We start from the raw sequence: 25,747 nt of genomic DNA, 5'->3' as shown, positions 1-25,747 counted from the left end.
ATTCACTTTCCATTAACACTGCCTAAGATTTGCTTAATAGTCATGGTTTCCTCAAGGACTGGAGGTGGATTACCACTGGATTGGATGCAGATCCAAATAAACCAATGGGCCCTTCCAACAAGCAAAGCCATGAACCTCTCTGAAAACTCTTTGTGATTCATGTGCATTTCCTAACCACGCTAGAGCCAAGAAGTGTATTTCTGACTTTGGCAAACACTAATTAAAAATTATTGTCTTAAAATTATTTTTATCTAACTGATTTATATAAACACACCCACATATTGACCCCAGGAAAGATAAGCCCAGCGTACAAACTGTAGGAGCTCATCAAATCCAGGACAGAGTGATTGTCATATGGGAATAGTACAGAAATAACATTAAATAAAAACCATTGCAGCTCATGAAATATTTTAACAACGAGACAAATTACCACCTTACCAACTTTACTACGGTTATGCCCTTTTCCCCTGCACTTTGCCTTTCTGGGTTGAGCTCTTCAGGGCAGGGATTGCTGCCTTTTCCATGTTTGGAAAAGGCCTGGCGCAGTGTATGTGCAACAGAAACAAATCATCGTCTATCTGTCCTATATACAAATATACCAAGCCCTTTATATAAATTTGTTTTCTGTCTCAGTATCCTCAGTGCAGTGGCCTGGGGAGGATGCAGTAACACAATGTTTATATAAATACATGTTAGCAATTAAAAGTGCACAGGCTGAATATGACAACAGACCCAATTCTTTTCGCACTACCTGGATTAGAATAACAGATTCACAGAAATGTTGGACTAGAAGGGACCTCAATAGGTCATCTAGTCCAGTCCCCTTCACTGAGGCAGGATTATCTATTCTAGACCATCCCAGAGAGGTGTTTGTCTAACCTGTTCTTAAAAACCTCCAATGATGAAGATTCCACAACCTCCCGAAGTAATCCGTTCCAGTGCTTCCCTACTCTGACAGTCATGAAGTTTTTCTTAATGTCCAACCTAAATCTCCCTGGCTGTAATTTAAGCCCATTGCCACTTGTCTTGTCCTCAGTGGTTAAGGAGAACGATTTATCACCCTTCTCTTTGTAACATACTTTTACACATTTGAAGACTTATGTCCCCCAAGTTTTCTCTTCTCCAGGCTAAACAAACCCAATTTTTTCAATCATCGGTCATGTTTTCTAGACCTTTAATCTTTTTTGTTGTTCTCCTCTGGACTTTCTCCAACTTGTTCACATTTTTCCTGAAGTGTGGAGCCCAGAGTTGGACACAATACTCCAGTTGAGACCTTATCAATGCTGAGTAGAGTGGAAGAAATTACTTCTTGTTTCTTGCTTACAACACTCCAGCTGATACATCATTCTGGAATGTTCCATTTTTTTATTTATTTATTTTTGGCAACAGAATTATATTGTTGACTCATATTTAGTTTGTGATCCACTATAACCCCCAAATCCCTTTCTGCAGTACTCCATCAGCAGTCATTTCCTATTTTGTATTTGTGCAATTGATTGTTCCTTCCTATGTGTAGTAGTTTGCATTTGTCCTTCCTGAACTTCATCCTAGTTACTTCAGACCATTTCTCCAGTTAGTCAAGATCATGTTGAAATCTAATCCTGTCCTCCAAAGCGCTTGCAATCCCTCCCAGCTTGGTATCATCCGCAAACATTATAAGTGTACTCTGTATGCCATTATCAAAATCATTTATGAATATATTGAATAGTACTAAACCCAGGACAGATCCCTGCAGGACCCCACTCAATATCAATTCTTAACAATTGATAACTGCTCTTTGAATACAGTTTTCCAGCCAGTTGTGCACTTACCTCATAGTAGGCTGTATTTCTCCAGTTTGTTTATGAGATGATGTGAGACAATAACAAAAACCTTACTGAAGTCGAAAGATATGACATCTACTGCTTCCCCCATCCAGAACGCTTGTAACCTTGTCAAAGCAGGATATTAGGTTGGTCTGACATAATTTGTTCTTGACAAATTCATGTTGACTGTTACTTATTTTCTTCTTTGTCAGAAGTAGTCTATTTTTGTCAAGGTCCAAATTTCTTGGTCAAGGTATAGCCAAGGTCCAGAGAAAATAATAATATAATAATAATAAATAAAAAGATGTTGGGGTCTGTTCAAAAGTGTCTGGCAATCCAGATTTGGACCACAGTCCGCCCATTGACAACCCTTGTTCTAAGTGCTTACAAACAGAATGTTTGATTATTTGCTCTATTATATTTCCGGGTACTGAAATCAAGATGATTGGTCTATAATTCCCTGGGTGGTCCTTATTCCCCTTTTTAGAGACAGGTACTACGTTTCCCTTTTCCAGTTCTCTGGTATCTCTCCTATCCTTCATGATTTCTCAAAGATAATCACTAATGGCTCAGAGATCTCTTCAGCCAGTTCCTTGTGTAGTCTAGGATGTATTTCATCAGGCCCTGACAACCTGAAGACATCTAATTTGTCTACATAGGGTTCCCTATTAATATCTTCTTGGTCCCTAGCTACCACAGAGAGGATGAGAATAGCACATATAGAGGGAACTGTATGTTGAACCCTGCAAAGGGTGTGCAAACATGGGCCAATGCCTTCAAATGATTTGCAAGCATCTAAGATACAGATCTGGAAAGAGGTCTCCTCTCAGATTACTCAGAGTTCATTAATTTTACAAAATATTAAAACTGAACCACCACTGCCAAGTCCATAAGTATAGAGTATTATGCTGCATTTCTGTAATTTGTTCGTGGCCTATTCTTAGAAATGGTTAAGTTATAGGAAGTGTGAAAGGGATACACTGAGGGAAATAGGTCACCATGAGCTGATGGATAGTGGCTTGGATTGGGTGGTAAACTCAAGATGAACAGGAGAAAGCAAGACACTCAGTGTCTGTCTTTGTGCTGACTTCCAGCCCAGACTTCTGAACCCTGGTGGAGCTGATATCATGGCAGTGGACATGGGGGGAGCACATTAGACCCAGCTTGGCCTAGCCAAGATGGACTGCAGCAGATAAGCCTCAGAAACTCACCTCAGCCTAAATGGGAGGGGACTATGTTTCAGCAAAGTTTCAGGCCCGAAAAAAAACAGGGAATTAATAACTGAGCCCATGGAGCTGGCCATGTCCTTCATACACACTTTGTGGTTTGGCTAATTTTATTTTGTTGTGTAAAGAAATGTCTATCTTGTTTACTGAATAAAAAAAACACTATTTCCAGAACTCCCCAGTGCTTGCAAGTGGTGAAGAAACACCTGTAAGGGGTCCAGATGGTTAGATTATAGATTTCTAAAATCTGGGCATGAACAAGGTGTCAGGTGGAGTTTGACCCAATCATTTTATTTATTTTTAAAGGGACCCTTGATGTCCTACTGAACCTGACTCTTGTTACTCCTGCTGATGCCTAGCAGAAGGGTTACATTGGCAGAGATTACATGAGCCATTTGTCCATCTCCAGCTTTCTCAGAAAAATCTGACAGGTGGCAGAAGACAGCAGCAGAGACAGCAACATAGGGGAGGGAAAACACATAACCATCGGGGGTGAGGGCAACACCAGACACCAGTGCTATTTATTCTAGAGATTTATGGCCAGAAGGACCATTATGATGATCTAGTCTGACCTTCTGCATGACCCAGGACAAAGAACCTCACCCAGTAAACTCTGCAACAAATTCTTAACTTCTGACTGAGCTATAATGTAACTTTTAGAAAGATATCCAATCCTGATTTAAAGACTTCAAGGTGATTGAGAATCCATGATGTCCCTAGGTAAGTTGTTTCAATGATTAAGTACCCTCACTGTAAAAAAAATTGTGCCTTATTTCCAGTTTGAATTTATTTAACTTCAGCTTAACAATCAACATGTCTTGTTTTGCCTTTTTCCCTGAGATCAAAAAGCCCTCTACTATCAGAAATATCTTCCCCACATAGTATACTTGTAGACCATAACCACGCCACCTTTTAACCTTCTCTTGGATAAACTAAGTGAACTGAGCTCCTTTAGTCTCTCACTGACCTCCAGTCATTCTGGTAGCTCTTTTCTGAACCCTTTCCAATTTGTCAACCTACTTTCAAATTGTGGACCCCAGAACTGGACACAGTAGCCAGTAATGGTCTTACTAATGCCACATACAGAAATAATGCCATTCCCTCCTTCCACTCAATGTTCTCCTGCTGCTACATGCTGAAGTGGTCAGTTAGGCATTATAAAAAGTTACAGATTTCGCTACCGCCAGGAAAGGGGACCACCTCGCACCAGCAGTTGTATCAGTCTGCTAGCATGTGCAATAATCTCTAGAGTGATGCCTCCACTTGCACTGCTTCAAGCACCCTGGGGCACCATCAAGGCATGCAGGTATTAGTTCTCACACACAGCCTTACTGCTGTCCTTGATGTCAGAGCTGTACTAACTCCAAGCCAGGCCAAACCACCAGCCAAAGAGGTTGGAAATTAATTCTGATCCCCAGGGTATAACAGAGCTAGACAAGGGCATCAGAGCATATGTCAGAATAAGAGACGGAGAAACACAATTACCAGACAGACATCTGCATTTTATCCTAACATGCAGCATGCTGAGAAATTCCCCATTGTTCACGAAGACTGGGAACAAGGCAGGTATCCCAAGCTGTGGAATCTGAAACATACTCTCAGAGCAATTCAGAAGTGAATAGTATTTGTCAAATGAGCCTAACAAAAGGCCAAAGGTCCCTGAAACACTCTTACCACACAGACACTGCAGTGTGTGGAGGTGTCAGTCTGATGGCCATCTAAAAAGTCTTAACACAACTAGCCTCATATATACCAAACATGACAAGTGTTTATGGAAGAGCCTACATCACTAGCCTCAAAAGCTAAACTGATAGCTCCCCCAAGCAACTCTTTGCTCAGCTGAATTTCCACTAAATGGATGGAAAGAATTCCAACCCAATGTTGTCTGGAAACCTTCTTGTTTGTTGTGTATGGAGCCTGTTGTTGGCTCCCACAAAGCCTGCAGAACCAGTGGGGTTTGACTTAAAAGCACAAGAGTATAAGATACTAGGAACTGATCAAAATCAGCATATGGCCCAAACAAGTCTTCAAGTCAACTGGGAATTCAGAAACATGAATCATCCCACATTGCGCACGAGTTTACACAATAATCCTAAAGTCCAGGCTATGCTTAGTCATATGGGCAAAGTCCAATCCACACCCAAAAGGCTACTCTATTGGCAGGTGAAGTGTGATTCTGCTGCCACCTTCACATATTTTACACCCAACACTAACTGCACATGCGTCACCATCTGCTGCAAGCTTGGCAGCTACACTACTACTCTGGAGACATCTGCTCAGGAATCAATGTTCTTATGCCCCTCCCCTGCATAAAACCCATTCAAGGAAAATATAACTGGAGATCAGGGATTTATTTAATTACAGCAGAAAGAGAAAGGAAGCCAAGATATTTAGAACAAGGTGGTGAACACTACAGAGAAATAGGAAGTGGTTCCCAATAGCCTGTCTGATTGGATTTCCAGTAGGAATGTAAAATACTAAATGGCTAATCGGTTAACTGATATGCATTAGTCTTACCATTAAGACTAATATTTATCTGTTAATTGAGGGCGCAGAGATGCATGGTGACGGCATCGGGCTATGGCTGAGGCGGCTGCACTGCTGCTGCCCAGGGAGGCCAAAGCCCCACTGCAGAACACAGTGGACCACAGGTCCAAGATGTGGGAGGATCTCCCGCAGAAGGGCTGGAGGCGCTACCCGGGGCTGAAGGGAGGGGACGGGGTGGACACAAAATTGTATCAGTTAACTGTTTAACCGATATAATTGTAATAGTTTAAACAGTTACCTTTTGTAATCAATATTTATATCCCTAATTTCTAGGGAGCTAGCCCATGGGTGCAAGCAGTTCAGCTTGACCTGGGATGGGAGAAATCAATATATTCACAGATTTTAAGGCCATAAAAATGGTTACCTACCCTTTCGTAACTGTTGTTCTTTGAGATGTGCTGCTTATGTAAATTCCAAGTAGGTGCGTGCATGCCACATGCACAGTTGTCAGAAGATTTTTCCCCTAGCAGTACCCATTGGGAGTCACACCTCCATGGTGCCATATATAAGGCCCCACTGACCCTCCACCTCTTCAGTTCCTTCTTGCTGGCTGGCTCCGACAGAAGGGAAGGCAGGTGGGTCTTGGAATGGACATGAGCAACACATCTCGAAGAACAACAGTTATGAAAGGGTAGGGAACCGTTTTTTCTTCAAGTGCTTGCTCATGTCAATTCCAAGTAGGTAACTCCCAAGTTGACCACAGGACAAGGGGTTGGAGCTCATGGAATCACTGATTAAAGAACTGATCTGCTGAATGCTGCATTGTTCCTGGCCTGTTGGGTGATGGCATAATGCCATGAGGGCACAGGCCTCCTCAGTAGCATTCCTGGTGCGTGTCCCTACAGAGGAGATCTGCAGGGCTGCAACATGGCCATCGATCCACACATTTACCTGGCATTAGGATGATGGGGATACCCTGGGTGATACTGGGACTTACTGACCCGCAAGATCACAGGTTTCACCTGGAGCCAGGTTGACATGCTCGGTGCCGAGGGCAGCCCTGATGCCAGACCCCGCATTATACTCAATGCCAGCCTCGGCCTCAATCTCAAAGTCTGCCTTGGTGCCAGGCGGTGTCTAGCATTCCTCATGAGACCGGGGAGCCCGTTTATCAGAGGCCACTGACTGGGAATGCCTGGAGTAAGACCGGTCGGCCTGGAGGTATGCCCACGAAGTCCAAAACGGCCATTGCTCAGGCATCTGCCACTAGGCTGGCCAAGGTCCCATGAATGCCCCTTCTCCTCCCTTAACTGGTGCCGCTCCGACCGATGCTGACTATGCTTGGAGGTGTAGGACTCCACCTCGGAGTCCAAAGACACTGAGCATGGGGACTACAGTGGTGCCGAGTGAGACGGTGCCGGAGAGCAGTGCTGAGGGGAAGGCGACTGGTGCCACATCATGGCAGGCTTGCCTCTAGACAGCTCCACCCTTCGCTGCGGTGCCAGAAGTCTTAATGCCAGTGCTCTCTCTATTCTGTGCCGTCATGGCTATCAGGTCCCTAGCCACCACAAAAGTGTCAGGGGTGGAAGGGAGGTCCAACTCTTTCACCTGACTCTCCCTTACAAGTGAGTCCACCAGCACTGGACTTGGAGCCCTCTGCAGTTCCAAAGTCAATAATGCTGCCTCTAGTGGGATAGGTGCCGGGTGCTCCGGCACAGACGGATACCATTACCACTGTCGCTCCTTGCTGCCTTCACTGGGGGCAAACACTCTCTGTCAGTCTTTTTATGCCTCTTGTGAGGCACCAGAGTGTGGGAGTGGTGCTAGGTCATCTTCAGTGCTGGGGTTCTCTTGGTGCTGAGTTCTTTTTCAGCATCATAGACTCTTTAATAAAGGCCAGCACACTCCAGACCGAGATACTGAGTGCTGGGTCCGAGTGGCCTGGAGCCAGTTGGAGACAGAGAGCTGCCTCCAAGAGGAGGTGTTTAAGTCTAACGTTCCTCTCCTTCTTCATATTAGGATGGAATCCCCTGCAAATCCTACAGCGATCACTCTGTTGGGATTCCCCCAGGCACTGCAGGCAGGATTCATGGGAATCATCCTTTGGCATAGGTTAAGACAGGTCCCACACGGTTTGAATCATTGGGACCGAGGCATGACCCAGTTCCTGGGTGGGAGAAAGATGAAGGGGGAGGAGGGAGGAATTCCCCAAAGAAAACTTTAGCTAACTACCAATAACTAATTTTAATCCAACTATTTACAGGAACCACAGTAGAAGACAACTTACCGAACGCTTACCAAAGCAAGAGACGATAGAAGCTCCAATGATTGTCACAGTCAGTAAGAAGGAACTGAAGAGTCAGTAGGTCGACAAGGCCCTATATACGGCACCATGAAGGCATGACTCCAGGGGTGACTCCTGCATCAACCCAACGAGTTCCAGTAGGGGAAAAACCTTCCAACGACTGTGCACGCAGTGCGCACACCTGCTTGGAATCAACATGAGCAAGCACTCAAAGAAGAAAGGAACATTTTGATCATCTAGCCTGACCTCCTGCATAACACAGGCCAGGGAATTTCACCCAACAATTCTTCTATCCAGCCCATATCTTGTCATTGCGCTAGAAGGCAGCTTTTACAAAAAGACATCCAAGCTTGATTTAAAAAGTCCTAGTGATGAGGCAAATTGCTATTGCACTTTTTAAATGAGAAAAGATATGCTGGGCACCAGTCAGGGAGCAGATAACTGGCAAAATTCTGTGAGCCGCAACCAGCTCCTTGGAGTATATTCTGATACAAGCAGAAGAATTTTGTTTCACTTGTGACAGACAGGTGGGCTGAGGTTTCACCTCAATAGGTTTTTATATAAATGGTGTGTGGTCTATACTTAGTATTCCAAATCAGGTCACGGCCCACTCATACAGAGATGGTCCCACCCTCACTTGTTTACCACAGCTCCCTAAGCAACTCTCTGCTCCCCAGTCTGGAAGGACAGGCCAGAAGTTACAACTGATACAGTCCGGTCTACCACAAGGAAGCCTGAGAGAGAGACTATCATGACATGCTGGGGGACTTCTTTCTTGAGGCTGCAGATGGAGAGAGCAGTGTTTAAGTCTCCCATGTCAGGGGATTCCGGACACTGACACCTATGGCTCACTGCACATCATCTGCCCTGGGCTGGAAACCAGTAGCTACTGTGATCCTCAGCAGAGCCTTCAGGATGTAGCATGCTGGCACCATACAAACTGCTCCATCACAGCTTTTGCTGCTGCCCGACCCTACCTCGGCTGACATTTGTGATCCCCATGCCCTATCCTCTCTAGTGTCAATATTTCCTGACTAATAGGATCAGTCCACACTCCCAGCTCCCCAAGGGTTCCATGGACCTCAGTTGTTGCAAGCTCAGTGCAGGTACTGTTAATAGTGTTTCCAGCTTGGAAATGGGACTCTTTCTCATGAGAAATTAACCTGCAGAAACATTTCCTGGGTTGGGGGAAATGGTCCCTTTTTCCATACTGGCCAGAAACATCTTTGTCAGGCATTTGGAGCCCAACAATGCTTTACTGTGTGTCTTGCACTGCACAGGGGAACACCCCATCCTTTTCATTGTTAGCCACAGTTGGCCTGCCCAGGGACTGGTTTGTCCCATCACTTTGGAGGGGAGCGCCCTCTCTGTGCGTGCTGTGATGCACTCTGCAGACAGCTGCGCAGCCTGGTCAGCATACTGCAGCCACCACGGAGAGCTGGAAGGCTGGAATCTCAGTGACAAGCTGATGTTAGCTGCCACCTTCACTTCTCTCCCAATGATGAACGTCATACAGGAAACTTTGCATGTTTGCCTTTAATAAAGGGCCCATGCAGAGAGCAGCATCGCCACTCCTAAGCATTCAAAAATCATGAGGCAGACCCCCAAAAAATCAAGAGATTTAAAAACAATACATTGTGAGTTCTTTGTACTTCCCTTCTGGCATGGGAAAATTTAGGGTGCATGTTTTCAAGATTTTTTCTGCACACAGGAAGGCTAGAAAGTTACTTTTATAAAATGAAAGCTAAGATTATCAGGTAATATCTGGACTCCAGCAGCTGCGACTTTAAGAGAAGCACCAAATATCACCAGATTTGCGATGAGATCATGAGAGTTGGCAATTATGAGTTCCTGCTATCAAAGGTATGTCTACACTGAAGGGAAAAAGAAAAAAAGACCATGAATCTCAGAGCCCAGGTCTACAGATTTGGGCTCGTGGGCCTCATGCTATGGTACTAAAAATAGCAACATAGCTGTTCCCACTAAGGCTCTGAAGCCCATCAAGGAGGGTGGTGCTCAGAGGGGAAATCGCTCCTGGCTCTACTGAGAAAGCAGGGACCCCTCCAAGGCTGCCCCACTTCCACCATTTGCTGAAGAAGTGTAAGGCCCTCCTCACCCTCACAATGAACGTAATTTTGCCCAGCCCAGCCAGTCCAAGGTGCTGGACAGTGTGTATGGTGGGCATCTTCTCTCCTGAGCAGCCATTCTAGATGAGTGAGCTCTAGATTACAGAGATTTTGAAAACCTGCCTCTGGCCAGGTCACCAAACAGCTTTGTACAGATCTTGGACCCAATACACTGGCACAGGGCTACATTTTCAGCAATCCATGCGTGCAACTTGAACACAGTTACCACAACTGTGCACACACTTAGAGAATGTTTGTTACATTCACTCAGCTGGTCATTTGCACATGCAGTCATGGTAACCGCACACACATTCTGCATGTGAGCTTTGAGGCACACAGTTTCTCCAGGTAAGATGCTTTGAGAACCCCTATGCCAAAGTGAAGCAGTCATCGGGGACAGCATAAAACCAAAACCTGACACATCAATGACACAAACTAACGGGGGGTGGGTGAGTTGAATCCTAGAGTAGATCCAGAGAGTCTCAGGCAAAGGCCACTTCTAGAAAATTCTAGAGAACCAAACAGAATGAAAACCTTGCTGTAGAATTTCTAAACTTATCTATAGAATTGTAGGCAAAAATCTTTGTCTCTACTGAATAACAATTCCATGGAAAGGAACTTCTACCCCTTAAAGGCTACAGGTTATTAGAATAATTTCCATAGAACCCTATTGATTTCATCACCATTACACTCCATGTTTCTTCCAGAGCCATAAGGCCTGCCTTTGCTCAGCAGACCATTGTGTCATAGCCTGTTACTGTGTACTCCTTTTCTCATGTCACTTATGTAGCTCACAGTGGAGTCTAACTGTGAGTTTTGCTGCTCAAAATAGCACTGTATGCACACTCACATGGCACTTAATGAGCTCCGAAAATCTTGTTCCAATATGCACTGGGCTCACTTTAAACCTGGGATGGATTCTCTCAAATCCTGGCTTGAAGAGGATGTCCCTATGGCAGTGCCCTTGGGTAACAAAGAGAGCAGACAGCTCCCAGAGGTGCAGGAGACAGCAAAGAACCAGCACAGTGCCCCCCGCTTTCACTAACACAGGCAGAGTCATTGGGCCTGTCCTTGAGCCAGATGCTGCCCTGGAGTAGCTCCATGGGATGCAGTCAATGGGATTATTCCCATGGATGAGTTGGGCCTGTTGGACCTGACGGCTCGTGGCTGGGTCTGCAAACCTTACAATTCTCCACCCAGAAATAAGAACAAGGTAAAAGCAAAACCACAATCAAACCCAGAAGAAAGCTCCCAAGCCAGCAGCATTCTGGAGCCTGGCTCTTTTGCAGCCTGTCTGGAATCAGCCTCCCTGCTACATCGCAGTGCCCAGCCAGACCTCATCACTAGGTCTTTCCCTTACTGACAAGGTGCCCCACTCTGCCCTTGTCTGGCATGCATTGCTAGCAGGCTCCCCTCATCCTTATACCCTCAGGGAAACAGAGGATTTCCTTTAGAGTTCCCTAATGAGCTAACTGGGGTAAGAACTCCCAGCAGGAGTGCTTGGGTAAAGGTCTGGTTTCAAGTTCAAAGTCCTCCTTCCTCTAGGCAGGGCTGTTTCCCTGATGCTACAGACTTGGCTGACTTCCACAAGGCCTATCCAACTGGCCATTGTTACCTTTATAGCATCCTCCTGAATGACAAAACAGAAGGGTAAGAGGTAGCAGTCCTAGCAGCCTAGGACCAAAAAGGGGGGAAGGTAAGGCACTCCCCAAAAGCAAACCCACCACTCCGCTTGCTGCGAGGAGCATGGCTCATTCCCTACTCCATTTCCAGCTCCAAGGCTCCAGTGCTGCAGCTCCAGCTTGGGGAATTTGAGAGCACTCAGCATGTGGGAGCAAAGCATTTCTGCACACTTGCTCCAGGTGGCACATATTGTGTATACTAGTGCAGAGATGCCACAGCAGACATGGATATGTATTACACAGGGAGCAGAATAACCGTGGTTGTGAGACACAAAGTGAAAATGCAATTGAGTGGGTGTTCATGAGCACATGAGGAGGAATGTGTGTAAATGAAGGGGAGGAGTACATGAGGATACAGGTGCACATGTCTGTTTGTCAGGCTGATAAATACTTGCAATTTGCTACATATTAGAGCTGGTTGAGAAATTGGCTTTTTCCTTGTGAAAAATTTCAACAATTGAAAACTTTTGCTTTTTTGGGGGGGGAGAGTGGTTCCAACAACTAGACACCACACAATTCTGGTTGGTCAGGCAAAAATTTGGGGATTTTACTGAAAATTTTTGTCTGACTAGTTGAAATTTTTCGTTTTGGCTGCCAGAAACAAAACAAAACCTGCATTTGGGTTTGCAGTTTCTAACAAAAAAATACAACAAAATTAGTCAAAAACAAGCATTTTCCACTGACATTTCCATTTTGAAGAAAAAAACATTTTTGTCAAAGTTTTGAATGAAAATTTTCAGCCAGCTCTACAACACACACACAGCTCTCCCTCTCCCACTACTCTAAATAACCCCGTCCATAACAAATTCCCCCCACCCTCAGGAATGCACTCATGCATGGCATACAAATACCCAGCGTGACAAGGCTAGATCAACACATCCCAAAACACAATGTTCTGAGTTCAGTTCCTGACAACTGCTAGTTGTTTTATTTTGCCTTTGCAAAGCACGCATCCAATATGTATTATCTTCGATTATCCAGGAAGAGGAGTAACAGATACTAACAGCAGGTCTTGTTCTACAGCCTGGTCTACACTGCTAAAGTGTTCCCAGTATAGCTTTTCCAGTAGCACTATACCACCAAGCCCCGCTAGCCTCCTCCTACAATGGGAGAGACAGCTCATACAGGCAAAAGAACTGTTGCTCGTATAGATTTAACTATATATAAGTCCTTTCCCAAAGGACTTCTTTGCCAGCATAATTGCATCTATACTAGGGCTTATGCTGGCATAGCTATGTCAAGTAGTGAGGTGATTCTTTTCACATTTTTAGTCAATATAGCTATGGAAGCAAATCTTTGTAGTGTAAACCAGTGCTTTCCAATCAGTGAGCCACAACATACTGCTGTGCCATCAAGCTTGCATAGGTGTGCTGCAGAATATTTTGAAAAACTACATGGGAGAACAAAAAAAGCCTTCCCTTGTATTCTATTTAGTGTTGGAGCTGGATGGCAGTCTGTATTTTTGCTCTCCAGGACAAGGCCCCTTTCAAATGCTATGCATGCGTCACATTCCATTCCCCAAAGTGAGATGAAGATAGCAAATTTGAGTCCTGTGGAGTGGAAGCAGGGGAAAAAGAAGGAAGGAGGGGATAGCCACCTTCTGATTGGCCATCTGCTTCACGGTCCTGCCTCCTCTGGGGGCAGAGCAACCAACCAGAGCTCAATCTGCCTTTCCTCCTCCTTCATCTCCATCCTGTAATGGACAAATCCCATTGTCAGGAGTCTTTTTGTTCCTACTATATTTTTAAAAAACTATTTCTTATTGTCCTTAATTTTGCTGGCCATACATTTCTCCTTGTATCCTGTGGCTTCCTTTATCAATTTTCTACAATTCTTAGTCTTTGATATATATTCATTACTACCAACTTCCCTCTTCTTCCATTTGTTATAGGTTATCTTTTCATTTTTTACAGCTACCCTCACTTCCTCTCTAAACCAGGTTGGTTTTTTAACCAGCATAGATTTCTTCTTGAATTGTGGCTTTTTGAGTATCTAGTGAGGTATTCTTAAATGATTCTCAATCATCATTCACCTTTTTCTGATTACATTTTTTCCTTCCAGCTGATCTGGCTCATAATTAAGGCTACAAGTCAGACACAAAGGTCACGCATTTCATGGTTTTATAGGACCTGCACAACTTCAGCCCTGGGCGGCAGGAGTCCAGCTGCCAGCCCCAGGCAGTGGGGCTCCAGCTTCTGTGATTTATTGTTTATTGCTCGCATCCTGTCTGTGACATTTACTAAAAATACCCAGGCCAAAATCTTAGCCTTACTCATAACTGTTTTCAGCTTTGTGAAATTGGCCCTATTAAAGCAACAAGTATATATACTCCGGGCCTTGACTTTATTCTGCTTACACCATCATGATCACTTGTACCCATAATACCGTTAACTTTAGTTCTGTGATCTTTATCTTTTACTTCTGTGGTCCTCTTTATCTGTCAGTAGTTACTAGGGGCAGACTCTTCCCTGCCCTACTCCTTGTGTGTCATTACTTCCCCAAAGCAAAGTGGGTGCCAAATGCTCTCAACTCAGAACAGGCATGTTTTACACTCTGTGTGCTGGTGCTGATGGCACACGAGATGCTGGCCCATGGAAGGTGAGACCCAAATGTGCTGGAATGTCTGGAATAGTAGGACTGCTGTGACTCAAAGCCAAACCCCACCAGCAAAACCCACAAACAAGACTGCTTTGACAGAGGGGAAAGAATGGCGCTATCAAAGCAGCAGAAAAGCCTTCTCCTACACTGAATGGGAGCCCCAGATCCCTTAACAAGGTGCTCCATGAGGGAATTCCTGTATCCCTTTCCCAATCCTTTGATGGTGGAGAAGTATCTCCCTTCACCCAGGCTCTAGCAGATTCCAGACCCCTCACCAAATCCCCCAGAGCACAGAGGTGAACTTGGAAGACAGTAGCAGCCTGGCACAGTGATTGAAACGCTGCACCTGACCCACTGGGAGAACAGCCTGTTGGCCACATTGCAGCATGTACCCATCTAGGGAGCAGAGACAAATAGTGGGTAGACTGGGTGCTGGCTATAAACCATCCCCTGTGATAAGAACATAAGAAGAAAGAATGTAAGAATGGCCATACCAGGTCAGACCAGTGGTCCAGCGAGCCCAGTATGCTCTCTTTGTAGACGATGGCCAGTGCCAGACACATCAGAGGGAATGAACAGAACAGGACAATTATCGACTGATCCGTCCCATCATCCAGTTCCAGCTTCTGACAGTCAGAGGCTTAGGACACCCAGATCATGAGGTTGTGTCCCTGAACATCTTGGCTAACAGCCATTGATGGACCTGTCCTACATCAACTTATCTAATTCTTTTCTGAAACTAGTGCCTTCACAACATCTCTTGGCAACGAGTTCCACAGATTGACTATGCAGGGGGTAAAGAAGTACTTCCTTTTGTTTGTTTGCCACCTTTCATTGGGTGATACCTGGTGCTTGTTTTACGTGAAGGGATAAATAACACTTCTTTATTCTCTTTCTCCACTCCAGCAAACACCCCAGCAATTGAAAACATCCTAGCAGGCACCACATGTAGGAAACATTCAGGGGCAAACTCAATGAAGGTGTAACTCCCATTGACTCCACCATAAATTCCAGTCTTTTAATCTTATACCACAGCTGAACTTGGTCCTTAGTGATGAGACAGCTCACACCAGCACAGAGAGCAGCTGGGAGCCTTTAATGTATTTTCTCTCTTTACCATGCTGTAGTAAATGTCTCAAAACCTGAGCCACTTGGACACATGCCACTTCTCCTTGGTATCAGTACTGGCAGATCACTTACACTCAGCGAGATCAGGGGTCTCATTGACAAGATGCCCAAAGGGTTGCATAAATATCTGTTAGAATCCAATAAACTGGGTTCTTCCTGCTGCTAATGGTTCACTTGTCTGTCTCCTCTCTCTCTCTCTCTTTGGAACAGGGACTGTCTCTTGCTATGTGTCTGTACAGCACTAGGCATAATGGGTCCCTCTAGGTGCAACCAGAATATAAGTAATCATTTGTTGACCCAGCCTGCTAATGAGTTAATTCTGAGTTACTGAGAATAACTGGCCATGGGAACAAGATGAATTGTCCTTTCCAGCTATGAGGATGGAGACCAGGGGTGCAAGGAGTTTTTTTGCTGAGGCTTCCGAGCACAATAACTCCTCAGGCCCAGTCTCCACTAAGCACTAACCTCCAGAATGGGGGCAAGGCTGGGCCATGTGGATTTGGAGAGAGGTCATCACACCCCGGCAAAGGGCACAGCAGTGATCCTGCCCTCCTGTAGCATTGGGATACTTTTCCTGACATGGACACAGTGTGTTTGCTCCCAGGGCTTCCACCAAAGCAATACAACTCAGTAAATCGCACAATGCGGGCTGTGGCTAAAGACACACATCTTAGCCCTTAACCTGGAGGTCTAGCTGGCAGAACTACAGGTGCCAGCATCCAATGTTCCTTCTTCACCTGTGGGTTCATCACAGTAACAGTTATGCACATCCAGCACTGAGCAGCTCCCTACAAAGAGAAAACATGGGGTACATGTTCCCGCCCCCATGGTTTGACAAGATGGGGATAGAGTCCAGTTTAGGATTATCCCTCTGCAAATTTACAGCTACAAAGAAAGGAAATTAATGCAGTCCCCACCTTTGGGAGAAGGTGAAGATGAGGGATGTGGAATCCAGCCTTTGGGTGCAGGGTTTTGTGTGCCAGAGGAGCTGTGATGGAACACAGCACGGGCTAGTGGAGGCTGGATGACTATGAGAATCTGGAGGAACTGATTAGCTCACCTAGGCTGAGATTAGTGATGGGGTCTGTGAGAATAGGAGCATCTGTGCTAACCCTCCACGTGGGATCCCACAGCCACTGGACAGGGACCAATCGGCAAAGCTGCTATCCCAAAAGGCAAATCCTATAGCAGGCTGCTTCAGAAGATGAAAACAGAGAGATGCAAATGAGTCAGAGGTAGACTCAGAGACCTTGACTCTTCCCAGTGAGCTCCTAGATTGATCCCACACAGCATAACCCCAAGGGTGTTGGCAGAGACCCCAACAGGCTACCACCATCTCCGCTGGATGAGCTGGGTGGCAAAGGGGAACTGAGCTGGGCTGTTTTGTCATATTGTCTGTACCAGACAGTCAGCACCAAACAGGCTGTGTTCACACTATGCAGAGACCCAGCTTGCCTAAAGAGGGTCAAACTTCAACTAATTATAACTGAACATGAAGCCCAGAATAACCTGCCCTTTTATGCTACACTCAGCAAGACCTAGCCCCAGACCCTGCCTACCCCCAGGGAGAATGTGCTGGGACTGCTAGTCACTACCTGGGACTGGACTGCAGAGACAAAGGACCATGGACCCCAAACAAAGTTTATTTTTCTGCCTTGTGATAAAGCCTACCATGGAGCGTTGTGACGTATTTCGCTTCACATTTGCGCCAGATGTCTCTCCAGTTTTATGAAGTCTCCAAGACAACAAACATGCCTCTTATATGGCTTCTTAAGAGGAAAATTGCCTCCTAATTTTGGCTAAAGGCTGTGCAATGACAGAGTCAATGCCAAGCTGGCTTACACTTGAGGGCTTACACGGAATGCCAGTGGCAGGGGTAGCGTGGTCATTTCTGGAAAATGCAGTGGACCTGATTCAGCACTCTCCAATGCCCCTTTGTACCATCTAGCCCGGTGCAACAGAGCCACAAACTAGGAGTAAGGACTATCCCCAACCCTCAGGAATATGCCCAGGCAGGAGGCCTCTTTGCCTCCTCTTTCAGAGGGGTTCCAGGATGGGGCAGAGGTGACTGAATGTGGGAAGAAAGAAGAGTAAGGGTAAAATTGCATATAGTCAAGGCAGCGCTACACCCCAGATTCTGCAACCAGCAGGGGCAAAAATTGGGGCAGCCCCTGAATGAGGAGGCTCAAGCTGTCTCTACTCTGTCCTTTACTCTGGCTTTAAATGGGAATTAATAGAGAGAGAAAAATACACTCAGTCTGTTCCTCCTCTTCAGTGCTCAGGAACCTTGGACTGAGAGCACACAGCACACTCACAGTGGCCAGGGCTATTTTCAGGTGTGATCCCCTGGATGGTCAAAACATGTCAAATTGTGGCGGTAAGAGCACCTCTCCCTAGACTTGAGGCAAACAGAGCTGAGGCAAAGTGCACAACTCCGGGCCACAGGCTTGGGCAGGAGACAGAAAACCAAAAGAAAATGCAAAGAAGGGAAGTGATTGAGGTCTGTTCAAGAGGAGGAGGAACAAAGGGAAAATGAGTTAAAAGCTCAGAAGGGGCAGGTCCAGGAGCAAAAGCCTGGCCATAAGGCAGTGGTCCCCACTAGGGGAGCGTAGAAGTATGTTGCGCGTGGGGGGTGTGGGGAGGGAAGGAGCGGGGGGCCTAGGCGTGTGGTTAAGGGGAAAGGTTAAGGAAAGGAAGGCATCCTCAGATATTGGGACTTTACGCCTAACAGTCAGAACTGATGGGCAGCACAGCAGACTACTCAGCAACCATCACCCAGAAGTTGCAGGCTGGTCTGTGAGGGTAGTGAACGCTACAGTCAGGAGATGTGACAGATGCCGGGGCTAGTCCCAGTTCCAATGACCCACGTGATGTTTTCTGGCCCCCCTTCAGATGAGTGAATTTTCCCATAGAAAATCTGACCAAAAGCTAACACCCTGACATTTGCATGCACCATGCAGGCCTGCTCTCCACTAAGCAAGAGCCCATGCTCATTTTGAACCTGATTCCAGCTAACACCACAGGACTTGTACATGCCAAGTGTTTTCAAGCATGGATGAAGCTAGCATGATCTTAACACAGCGTGTTATGCTGCACGCACAGGGAGCACTTAACACAGCTCTATGTCTGCTGTGCAGCCAATCCCTGACAAATTCAGCTCTTTGTTGATTACACGGATGCTAGAGGTTTTGCAACAGGTAAAAGGCTCTTCCCACTATGTCTTTGCCTAACTGTGTTTGAAAATATGAGAAGACCCCACCAAATCCTCAGATGTGCCTGGCACAATGAGATGGGTGGGACATAAAAGTGGCTGATCATCCTTGCAGCTCCTCAACCATGGGGCCAATCCAGCCCTTGGCACAATTTAGAGCAACTTCAGGGCCGCTGTAAAATGCGCAATCTACAGTGGTCTCCTTGGGTCAGTCTGGAAGTTGGGGCATGCTGGAGAGTAGCAGCATTCTAGTCATACCCTGTTTCCCTCAGCAACATCCCAAAAATGCTCCCCAACTGAGCCAGGAAAGTGATTCTCTTTACACTAGAGTTCAATTACATCACCTTTCCAGCTGCTTTGCATTGCCAGAGTAGTACAAATTAGCTGACCAAGGCCTTACAAGTCAATATCAACATTTCAATGCAAGGGAGAAATGCCAACTAATTCTAATAGGGTCTAATACCCGCACTGATGTGGAGAGCAGGTAATTCCCACTAACACTACTGAGGTCTCTTCCCTCTCAATGCTGGGGTTAACTCCTAAAGGGACACAATTACCCTTCGGTGGGGTGGACATAACCGTCTCTAATGCACCTGGAGGATTAGCAAGGCCCCACCCTCCGGGGTCTCTTTATGCCAGCACCACTATATCTCCTTCTGCGCAGGAGGGAGAAACATCAGCCAGTTGGGAAGAGTCTGTTCTCCCTCTGAATGCACAAAGGCAGAAGGAATCCCTTCAGAGAGGATGAGCGCCTATGACTGAGGCGGCATGTCTGCAGTCCACATTCACAGAACCAAGGCACAGAATAGGCGTACATATTGGGGAACTGGTGCGTGCTCCACATACAACCAACACTCTGTATTCAGAAGCAGCTGGCCCTGATTGTGGGCCTGCCCTGCACAGAGCGAGACATTCTGGAGATCTGGGCAGCTCCCAGCTGCATCTGAAACCAGAAAAGCCAGTTTGTATTCAAATTTCTTGCAAGTGTCTTGCTTTAAAAAGCTTCTCAAGCAAAGACCTGGAGCAGGACGCTAACTGTGTGGGTGCTGCTTTTCACTAGACATTGCATTGCACTGGCCTCCAGCTCAGCCTTCATCTACAGGCGCGCTCACCAAGGAGAGAATGCCACTAATGTGTGGTCATGTGCAAGATCAACTGCCCTGTGAGAAGACGGTAGCACAATGAGGATGAGGGAAGATAAAAGGACAGATTCCGTTCCTCCCCCCCCCCCCCCGTCCCTCCTCCAAACTCTATAGAGCATCTAAGTGTCAGTGAGCCGCAGCATTTAAATGGTGATGCAAAGGGCCAAGGAAGAATTCCCCAGCCCAGGCCGAGTATACAGCTTTACAAGCCACCCTATGCTGCCCCTTTACAGGCTCCAACGTAGTCAGTGTACTGGGAGAAAGCCCATACCACATGGCCCTACAGGATTCTGGGCTGTTCTGCAGCTCACAATCAGCCTGAGCGGGACTGCCATAAGTTAGAGCAACTACAGAGACAGTGTGTTATAGGGAACCAGACTGGGACTCAAGAAACCTGAGTTCTATTCCCATCTCACTTTCTATGGACATTGTGCCATGGCCAGTCTGGGGTGAATTCTCACTTTCTATGAGTGTCGTGCTATGTCTGATCAGGACAGTGGTACTCATTTTCTGGGGGCATGATGAGAGGGGTTCTACCACTCAAGTAATGTTACAGGAATCACAATAGTCTATCCTTTCCTTGCCCCATACTTACTTCAGAAACGATTTCAGCTCCCTGCGTCCCATTTTGCTCCCTGCTCATCACATATGGATATTTTTTCCTTTACTACAAAAATGCAACTCTTTCCTCCCAGAGGAAATTAGCAGCTATGGGGACAAAAACAGGAAGAAAGGAATCAACTTCCTGCTTGCCCTGGAGACATCCCTGATCAACAATGTATACACCAGCACTCAGCAGCACAAACTGGCTGGGAAATCATCAACCAATATCAAGGCTTGTACTGGGGGATGCTCCTGGTCTTCCTGGCCAGTACTCATTTGTACAGCAACACATATATTTTACATTACGTAAAGAAAAAAAAATTGTCAAAAAATATATAAGCCCCCCCTTTCCCCCCCGTATGTCAGTGTTGTGTGTCTATTAGCTGGGGCAGGGAGAGGAGGGTAGGTACTATCTCCATGAGCATGAAAGGAGTAGACACCAAGGAAGGGGAGGAATTATTTAGGGTGATGCACAGGGATCAACCAGCTGTAATGGGAGTACAAACCTTCAGGCTGGATATCCGGGAAACTCCCTGACACTGAGAAATATCAAGCTATGGAGTCATCTCCCAAAGAAAGGCTGGAGGCCCCTTTGCTTGACTACTCAGAGTTACTTTGGAGATTGCTCTGCTGAATGGGGGATGCCAGCATGCCATGGATTCTGCCCCACACAGTATATTTTGCCCTGCACTGGATTCAGGCAGCTTAGCGTAAATTAATAATCACAGCACCCATGTCCCAATGCCATGAACATGCTATTTAGGGGCATTAGCTAACTGCACTCAACATCTGTGTGTGCCATTTGTGTAGAATGCCAATAGCATGAAAATACTTTGATTTCAATTATATTGTCTGCAATCTATAGAGAGGAACAGCTCCATGCCTGCCCCAGGACTGGACTAGTGAGCTCATGGGGCCTGCCTCACTCATGTTTCAGTGATTCTGGGAATATTAACAATAGCCTAGGGCTTCGAAGCTGCTGTCCTAGGATCCAGGCTGCATTTAGGGACAAACATGTTTCTTCCTGAATCCAAGATCTATCTGAAGATCCTGGGCTCTGTCCTCAGCTGGCCTGGATTTACAGCCATCTTTGTGCCTCCCCAGTCCTGGGCTGGATAAAGGCTGAGATGGCTCCTGGTGTAACTTAGAGCAGCCTTAGTTCTCTGTGCTTCAGGCCATGTGCTCTACCAAGCCCTGCATCAGGAGAGATCCTCAGTTGCCTTTTTAGAGCAGCAGAAACAGAGGCTGCGAATTGAGCCTCTTTTTTCCTGAGCGAGGAACTCGACAGCCCTTGTTGTGCCCCCACCCCTCCCACACTCACTGCTGGGGATTACACTGCAAGGCAAGAGGCAGAGCTGTTGCTAGTACTGAACCAGCAGGGCCTGCAACAGGAGAAAGCAATGAGGAGCCTGCAGGGGACAAGTCCTCTGAATGGGGTCACTGAAGCTCCTTGGATATCCCACCCTCTACCCAAACTGCACCCAATACGCACCCAGTGAACTGAACCTGTTTGAAAGATTTGGACTTACAGCTCCGGGGGATGCATGTGCACCCTGCAGAACAGGACAGATTCTTGAGGGGAGGATGTGTCTTAGCACAGAGCCAGGCCATTGCCTGCTGATCACCTATCTTGAAAGCCCACAACTTATCCAAGAGTCACCAAGTGGGACAGACACTAAACTCCAGCCCAAGCCAAGTGTGCAAAGTCCTGGCTAGCTCACAGCTACGCTCAGACATTCCTGGGAACAGGGTTGCCTGCCATCTCTCACCCTACTGTCCACTAGGGGCTCTTGCCAGCTAAGGGGGGATGGCACTAGACTAAACCCACCAAAACTATTTGAGGCAGGGGGCACATTACAGGATATAATCTGCAGCTTTCCACATTGAGCCCTTCCCCACCACTGCGACCATGTCCCCAAAACGTCACACAGCTCCTACTCTCTCCATGTCAAACTCTGGACAGAAGAACTTTACTGGTTGCACTCAGTGCAGCTGCAAACTCCAGAATTTCCAAGTGTGGGTCCCACAGCAAGTGGCCAAGGACCATAGTGCCTTAATTCACTACCCCAGCATCCTGCTCCAGTTAGTGCTTTCCACATGGAATGTACTTATCCAACACCTCACTTGCCTCTGGGATCATGCCCAGGGCCCAAGAGGAAATGCAACCAAACTGCCTGCAACAAGTATCACCCACTGCATTTCCACCTCCAGGCAGCCTGGCCGGACAGACCCCGGCCCCGGGCCTTAGGGCTCAGGCTCTGCTCTCAGCAACAGGTCCAGCCTAAGCAGTTTACCCAGTTTTAGGTTACAAAGGGTTGTGGGCTCAGCTGCCTTCGGGCTCTGCCGGATCAGTAACGGTCTGGCAGCAGTAACTGGACTCTGGCTCTCGGGCCCGAACACGTCCATCGCCGCTCGTCGCCCAGCCCCGGGCACCAGCCCCGCCCGGGCAGCATGCACCCCCCGGCCCCGGACAGAGCGCCCAGCCCCAGCGAGCCAGGCGCCTCCCTCTGGCTCTAGGCCAGCCGCCAGGCCAAGCCGCAGCTGATTCCTTAGGGGGCTCGCCCCGCCCCGCCTCAGGGTCCGGGGTCCGACAACAGCCGCCTGTCCCACGGCCCCCTGGGAGCCCGGCGGCAGCAGCGCAGGGTGTTCCGGGGCTCCTGGGCAGGGCGCGGCGCTGCCCTCCCGGCAGGTGGCCGGCGACAGAGCCCGCAACTCACGTGCACGCCAGGCCGAGGGGCGGCGATGCCGAGCCCTGCCCTCGCTGGAGCCGGCTTAGGCGGCTCCGAGGGGCAGCACCGAGCCCAGCGCCGAGCGGCTGCCCGCCCGGCGAAGCTGGGCCCGGCAGCGCCGGGCTCCAGCGGCCGCGGTGTTGCAGAGCGGAGTCGCCGCGTCCTGCCTGGGCCCAGAGGCCGGCCCGCGGCTACGTCCCCCTGTCCCGTCCGAGCGTCCCGCTGCCGCTCCCCCGCCACTCAGCCTGCCCCGGCGCTGGGCAGCCACACTCACCCGGCAGTCGGCTCGGCTCGGCTCGGCGCGGGGCCCGCCCGGCAGCAAGCAACAGATCCAGCGATCGGGCCGCCCCGGTGCGGCTAAGGGGCCCCTGCTCCCAAGCTCGCCCAGAGCAGGCAGCGCAGACTCCGCCCCCGTGCCAGGGGCCGGCAATGCCATTCACAGCCCGAGCATACAAATAGGCGCTGCGAGCCGCCGCGCAGCGCTCAGTGTCTGCAGCAGCCAGCGCCCGGCTGAGGAGTTGTATGCGCCCGTGGCTCCGCCAAGCAGCCCCATTCCCTTCCTGGTGGGGTGGCCGCCGCCCGCCACGGCTCCTATCTGCGCTGAGTCACGGCGCAGGAATGCTCCTCGCAGCAGCTCGGATCAGCTCAGCTGCCCCCTGCCCTGAGCCGAACGTAGGCGGTTCTTCAGCCCCTGCCCTGCCCCCCCCTGCCCCTCACGCAGCCCGCGAGAGACGCACACTCCGTTCGCTGCCTTCAGCCAGCCGCGAGTCGCCTTTTCCCCAATCACCCGTGGGAATTGCCTGGTCCAGAAATGTCCCCAGCTGCGGTTATTCCAGAGTAGCTGCTGTACTTCAACGTCATACCCTGGTTTACTACGGAGTAACTTTCACGTGCAGGCAAGCCTTAATAATCTTGGTGTCCCCTTCTCTTCCCCTGGCCCATTTTATTCCACCCCGTGCCTTGGAGATCTGCTCAGTGTACCAGCAGTGCCTCACAATTCCCTATAGCTCTGGAGAAGGGGCACTGAGCTCAATGAAGAGTTGCGTCACGGACTGCTCTTATTACATCGCTGCACTTCACAATGCATATTAACCTAAGCCTTGTCCCTTGATTTTGGGGAAACGGCGGCTACCGTTCCTCTTTCACAGATCCTGCTACTGTCTCTCTGCTAACATGCATTGTCCTTTAGCTTGAGTGGTAAAAGCTCAAACTTTTAGGTAAAGAGACGTAAACTTATTCCCTGTAGATAACCCACTCAGGGGCTTTGTTACACCTGCCTGTGCTGTAACTAACCCTTAGACCCAGCATTCTCTACTAGTTGACAGAGTTGTGTAACCCGGAGCTAAAGTGTGTGGTGAAGCTCCTAGGGGTTGTTCCTCATCGAGGATAAAAATATGCTTTTCCCCATTCTCAGCTGAACAGCCTGGGCTTATGGTAGGAGGGAAAGAAGGACCTTGGGGAAAGTGCTTAAATCCTTGTATATTGCAAAACATTGTACTACTTAGAGATGAATGTGGAGGCCGTGTCTGTTTCCCTGTTGCATATTTAGGGTTTCCATTAATGGGAGCTGCCCCTTTCAGCACGGGCTGAGACACAGCAGGGTTGTTGGTGTGAAACAGGCTGCATGCAGTGTGTGGGAAACACTGCTTGTGTGAGCTTGGAAGAGATCAGAACTAGATTTAATAACTTATCTAGGCAGCAAATAGCCTCCCACTTAAGGGTGCCCCATTAGTGCTTAAGGGGACTGGATGCCTCAGGAATTGTTGCTAATGGGTTTCGGAGCCCTTTTTGCCTGTGGCTCACCAGTCTGAAACCACCCCAGCTCAGCAGGAATTAAGTTGTTCCTCTTTAATGGGTGTTGGGTGGCAAGATAAGTTTGGGGTGGGGGTGCCTCAGCTCCAGCTTCCACATGACACCCTTACCCCCACACTAACTGGCAGCGAGGCCAAGAAATGCATGGGCCACAGAGATTGTTATCCCATAACCTAGGCTAGCAGAGCAGTGTGTGGGGGAAGCTCACCCTGGTGCTGCTCTGTAGGTAAACAGAAGGCTTCATTCACTAGGGCTGCCTTTCACCTGCAAAAAATCCACACCATTTTTTAAAATGTGTGTTTACTATTAGTTATATGCAAATTATTCCCATTATATCATTTGAATAAATATCACATGAAGCTGCACAAAATTTGCAGCTATGTCCTTTGTGTCACCTTTACACTCTATTCCATAGTTGCCCCATTTCCAATTTTCAAGCCCCTATTCTCCCTCTGCCCACTGTTATCCACACCTCAGCTCTTAGTGTTGTGGTACCCTTGTTTTTCCTCCCTCCATTTCTTGTCATCTTGGCACATCATTAACACTTTCTCTACTTTCCATATGCTGGCCATACCATTAGCCCACCCTCTGCTCCTAATTTTCCAGCACTGTAATTTTTTCCTCTTGTTTTATCCTATTTTTACTTTGGATTTCTCCCATGTCCCACCCCACCTTCAGAATTGCTGCTGGGTTCTCCTAGAAAACATTGCCTTATTTTGCAGTGTTACTGCTTCCTGCTTTTTACCTTAATGATCTGATTACAAAGGCAGTTGAGAAAGAAGGAGTGTGGGGGCTGCCCAGGAACCAAACTCCCAGGGAAGTATTAGCTCATCAACACCACACCCACCCCAACACATTCCTACTCACACCCATATCAACAGGGGAAATCAGTG

At 47.8% G+C, this 25,747-nt stretch overlaps 1 protein-coding gene across 3 annotated transcripts in view; it reads right to left on the bottom strand.

The window, feature by feature from the left end:
* RHBDF1 (rhomboid 5 homolog 1) overlaps positions 1–23,464 on the bottom strand; it is a 63,333-nt gene extending 39,869 nt beyond the window's left edge. For 2 of the 3 annotated variants that reach the window (XR_010920362.1, XM_067551193.1), the window contains exon 1: positions 23,317–23,464. The gene's annotated coding sequence lies outside the window, so the exon portion shown is untranslated. Of the gene's footprint in view, positions 1–1,811; positions 1,834–23,316 lie in introns of those variants that run through there. The other variant, XM_067551194.1, reaches the window with a different exon arrangement.
* Between the last annotated feature and the right edge of the window lie 2,283 nt (positions 23,465–25,747).

The sequence above is a fragment of the Emydura macquarii genome, unplaced genomic scaffold, assembly GCF_026122565.2.
Source record: "Emydura macquarii macquarii isolate MOO-44397 ecotype Brisbane River unplaced genomic scaffold, CSIRO-AGI_Emac_v2 contig_1348, whole genome shotgun sequence".
Lineage (NCBI taxonomy): Eukaryota > Metazoa > Chordata > Testudines > Chelidae > Emydura > Emydura macquarii.
The sequence above is the reverse complement of the archived record's forward strand: the minus strand, read 5'-3'. Positions and strand labels throughout refer to the sequence as shown.